Consider the following 5,233-nt stretch of genomic DNA (forward strand, 5'->3'; position numbering starts at 1 on the left):
GTGCCAACGACATTTCTCGTACATAGAGCTTGTTTGGAGTGTGTGAACAGATGCAGCAGAGCGTGTGAAGATCATCAGCAGAAAAGAAAAAGGAATAAAATCCTGAGACGTTATGACAGCATTTTTGAGAATTAATACGAGGATTTCCTTGAGGATGGTTAGTATATAAACGATGCTAGGGGGACAGAAAAAGTTTATGGAGAGTTAGGGGAAGAAACAAAGCGTAGAATAGGAAGTTGCATAGTTTCTCTGCTGTTGCATGAAGAAGAAAACACGAAGAACATTGCACTATCCAAGACAGTCGTAAACCACTGTCGTATTTCCCTTCAATTGCAACAGTTTTTCAGCGACTGCACAACAGTCACTGCTACACTTTTCATTCACCGTTCCTAGCAACAGTTGATCTGCAACGTTTATTTGCGTTGCAATTTTCTGTTTTATTGTATTTTCACCTCTGGTAAGCACGTTTGAGCAATGAAAAAATTCTTTTGAGCGTGTTTCCAACATGAGGAGTTAAACCCAACATTGGGACAACGGAGGAAGATGGATTTCATCATTGGGGTAACTTAATTAATTATTTATTTACTATTTGCATTGATTTTTAATGAATTATGATTTCTATTAACTTTCGTGACTTTGTTTGATGGAGCATGCTTATTTCTAGGTAATTTTGATGCGCCATGCTTATGACCTAAGTGTAATATTTTATGAAATCTACTTTGGCAAATAATAGAGTTGATATTTACTTTGTTTTGAGCTATAAATGTCTACAATTAATTTTTGAACCCCATGAACATGAAAAACAGTGGAATCTTGAGTCCCAGCCTCTCTTCATCCTGTCACCATATTTGTGTATATTTTCCTTATTTTCTTTTAAAATCTTAAAACAAATTCTCAACAAGTCTGAGTGAATGACAACCTTCTTACCACTATAAAAAAAATCGATCACTTCCAATGTTGGTTTGAGGAGGAGTGTTGTCAACACCACCAGTATTAGAGACGGGAGTGGTTACTGGAGCACCACTATTGTTGCTAGTGCTAGCATTGTTTGTGTTAGGATTAGTGACTGAACCTGACCTAAGATCAACCATTTTGTGAGAATCGATATTGCAACGGAGAGATTAATCTCCCACTGTGGTCACCAATCTGTAGATGGGGAAAACGGTTCGCTGGTTTTTCAGGGAATTGAAGAGACGAGCGTGTTGTCGGGACTCCTCAACCGAGACCTCACACAGATGCACTGCAAAGGGAGTGCTTAGATTCGAGAGATCAATCTGTAGGACTCCGGCCTAAACCAAGTTAATGGTCGTTCCAGAGTCAATTCAGTCGCAAATAAGGCTGCACAAGAACCAGTCAAGAAGACCTGTACCGGCCTGGAACCGAAATTACCGGCCTGAAACCGAACCGGAACCGGTGTAGCCGGTATAGGGACTGGGACAGATGATTAAGAACCGGGATAGTACAGGTACATGGACCGGTTCTATCTTATTTCCGGCCTGTACCGGTTCATCTAAGGCCCTTGATCTGATATATCCTAGCGGTTAATCTAAACTTATATCTAATCCAAGTCGGTCAATTTTAGGTTAAAATCCATCCCCGTATATCTCACTTTCACTTCGTCTTTTCTCCTTCTTCTTCTTCGAACTGGAAAAAGAGAACATCACAGTGCACTTCACGTAAATGGTTGTTAACATCGTCTCTGCTCCTCCTTCTTCTCCAGTTGCTATTCTTTTTCAGTTGTTAACATCACGTAAATGATTTTGGGTAGAATAGCTATAGAGATAAATTAATTTAGGGTTCAAGTTCAATTGATTTTTAAGAAATTAGGTTTTGTGGTTATTCAATTGGGGGTTTTAGTTGATGAATTACAGAGAAGTTGCGGAACATGGAGAAGATAAGTGGTGCAATTATCTAGGATGGAATGGTGCTGCTTCACTAATTATTGATAGATCGATTTCTCTTCTCCATGTTCTTCAATTTTGTATCAATTTGTTGGAATTTCACGAATAATTGATGGAAAAATTTGGAGGTTTGTTCAAATTTGGTGTTACTTTAAGTTAATTGAGATAGGTTTAAGCATTGTGTGATGTTTGGTCTTGTATTTTGTTAATTCTGTTTGCTTAATTTTGAATTTTAGGGCTAGAGGAGTATATGAATGAATGATGAATCAGTAGATGGATGGTTGTAACAATACAGGGAGACAAGTTAGAGAAGATGTTGAGGTAAATGAGTATGTGAATGGATTAAAATATGATAATGATTCATGAATCATGAAGGTTTCACGAATGGGTGTATTTTTCTCAGATTCAAATGGATCTGTTTTTCACTTTTTCTACATGTTCTGAAACTTTTTTTTTTTTTTTTTTTTTTTTTTTTTGTAATAGGTAATAAACCCGGTACCGGCTGGAACCGGATTGGAATCTCCGGTACAAGTCCAGGTCCAAGTACAGGGAACGGTCCTCAGTATGAGGTACCGGTCAACACCAGGTACAGGGACCGGTTCCATAAGAGAACCGGTCCGTACCGGACCCTGTGCAGCCCTAGTTGCAAAGAGGGAAATGAGTTGATCTGTAGGAGGGAATCTGAGAATTGTGTGGGATCAATGATGATCAAGAATTGTGGATGTGTTGAAGGTTTCTGCGATAATGATGAACTGATGAGTTCGAATAATATCTGAGAGATTGACGAATTCTTGAGAGTAATTGCTCGAGAAATTCTGTGTAGACGAATGTTCGTTTCTTGTCCTCAATCATGTATTCAGAAACTTATTTATATTTTCAGAATGGTAAAAACATCTTGATCCCTGTAAGTGTTACGGTTTCTTGAGTGTAAGAGTGGAGAGATGGGAGATCGTGGTGAAACTAGTTCCAGGTCGTGCGGAAACTTGGTTAATCACTCACCTACTACTTTGCTAGCTCCTTCAACCGTTGACACGACTTACTCACATTTCTCATTGTGGATGAATCCACGTATTGTAGGCCTCCAGACCGAAACCCTAATTGATATCCCCCAATGTGACGTGATTGATGTCTCACGAATCGTGGAGTCTGCATGACAGACGTGTATTAATTAGTCAGTTGTTAACTGATTAGACGGTGGGTCTAGATTTTGTTGAATTGAGCATGAGTGATGAATATTCAGTGATTCATCGATTGGACATGCGTAGTTATTTGAATGATGTTGATATTGCACGTGTTGGCAAAAATTATAAATTTGATGAAGGATTGCTGATAATATTGATAGCTGGATCAATGTTTGAGCAACTGAGCAAGTATTGCTCATTTTAGAAAATTACTGATAATTTACTGAATATTGATGGATTGAGCAAGTATTGTTCAATTTGACAAATTATTTATGGATGCCGTGACCAAAAATATTAATTAAAATATTGGTAGACTACCAAATATTATATATTAATCCATATGATGATTGTTGAATCAACATAAATTCATTAGTGTTTGAATCCTGCTTAGAATGATGATTCGTGGAGCATTTATTCGAAACCCTAATTTTTGATCAATTGTTCATCACTTGACGAATTGCTGAAAATTGGTCGTGAATGATGGAGGGACGACCGCATGGGATGATGGATGTCCATGTGGTACCCATGTTCTCGAGTGAGCGTGCACCAGGGTCCTTAATTGGCCAGTTTGTGAAAGAATGATGATTAAATGTCGGTTTCATCATTTATTGAAATACTGCTCGATTGAGCATCAGGTGATAAAATCTAATTATTGAAAAGTAAGGGCCGACCAAGGGGGCATGAGACCGGGCCTTGGTGGTCGTGGGACCCGCTAATGGTTGTTTGTGCAAACTCCATGTAGGTTGAAAAGAGTTTGGACCCAGTATGAGCGATTACGCAAATTAGGTCAAAATTATGAAAACGTGTAGGACCGGCTTGTTGCAAGCCTTAGAGCAGCCCTTGGTCGGTCAAGAAAGCATTCCCGGTCTGCACAATGACCGTATCTCAATCCTGAGAGTTTCGGTATTTTCTGGTGTGCATTTGAGCAACATGTTGGATTTTCAAAAGAGTTTGATCTTGACTGAAATTATTGATTTTGCTGGAATGAGCATGTATGCTCATTTGATCAATATTTTGTAAATATTAGAATAAGAGTATTTTAAAATTTAATATTTCCGTGAGAGGCTAGCCGGTCGTGTGACCATGTTGGGTTTTAGCTTTTTTATGATTTGAGCAATATTTGAGAAAATATAAAGAAACCATGATTTTTTCTCAAATTGAGGAGTTTCATGAGATGAGGGAAATAATATTTATGAAAAAATAGGGATTGGTGTGGGACCGGCCACTGCTAAGGCATGTCGGGCCGGCCAAATTTCCCGGTCCCACGACACCTTTCCCTATTTTACAATATTATTTTTCATGAAACCGTGAAACTATGGAGAAACCGTGAGTTATGTTGAAACGGAGGAGTTTCATGAGATTAGGGAAATAATAATTATAGAAGTCTAGGGATTTCAAGGTGTGGGACCGGCCACGGTTTGGGCATGGCCGGCTGGCTAGGTTGCCCGGTCCCGCAACGCCTTTCCCTATTTTATGTTATTATTTTTCATCAAACCATGAAAATATGGAGAAATCGTGAGTTTTGCTCAAACAAGGAAAGTTGCCAGAATGAAGGAGTTTTCATGAATTCATGAAAATAACAAAATAAAAGAAAATAATGGGAGAGGCCTGGGACCGGCCACGGCTAGGGCACGGCCGGCTTGCCGGTGGGCCCGACCCATGAGCGCCTCTTATTATTTTATTATTATTGTTTTTATCCTGTTTTGTGTAGGATTCCTCATTTATCCATATTTTCGAATGCTCGTTCGTGCATTAGGGTGCTCGGTCGTGCATCATTGTCGAGTACACTTGCACCATTTTATGGAGCTTACCCAGTGATGGTCCAGATGCCCGATCGTTGAGTTTTTATTACTAATTTATGAAATTCAATGGAGAATGATTCATGAAACTAAGTAATAAAGGTGAGTAGTTATTTATCATCAATTCATAGAACCAGCTGTGGATTACACCATGGATTTGGAATAATAAAATGATAATTTTATTACCATCTCATGGAATCGTAGATTTGACCATGAAATCGGAGTGATAAGGTAGGTGGTGATATTACCATTTCATGAGATCAGCCTTGGATTCGACCATGAAATCGGAGTAATATCTATTACCATTTCATGATATCAGCCGTGGATTCGATCATGAAATCGGAGTAATACA

At 38.8% G+C, this 5,233-nt stretch overlaps 1 long non-coding RNA gene across 1 annotated transcript; it reads left to right on the plus strand.

The window, feature by feature from the left end:
* Nucleotides 1–1,603: 1,603 nt before the first annotated feature.
* LOC113301388 lies at nucleotides 1,604–2,809 on the plus strand. The gene is made up of 3 exons (XR_003336259.1): nucleotides 1,604–2,029; nucleotides 2,138–2,222; nucleotides 2,385–2,809. It is a non-coding gene; the product is annotated as an uncharacterized LOC113301388 (long non-coding RNA).
* Nucleotides 2,810–5,233: the final 2,424 nt, after the last annotated feature.

This window comes from Papaver somniferum, chromosome 8 (assembly GCF_003573695.1).
Source record: "Papaver somniferum cultivar HN1 chromosome 8, ASM357369v1, whole genome shotgun sequence".
NCBI lineage: Eukaryota > Viridiplantae > Streptophyta > Magnoliopsida > Ranunculales > Papaveraceae > Papaver > Papaver somniferum.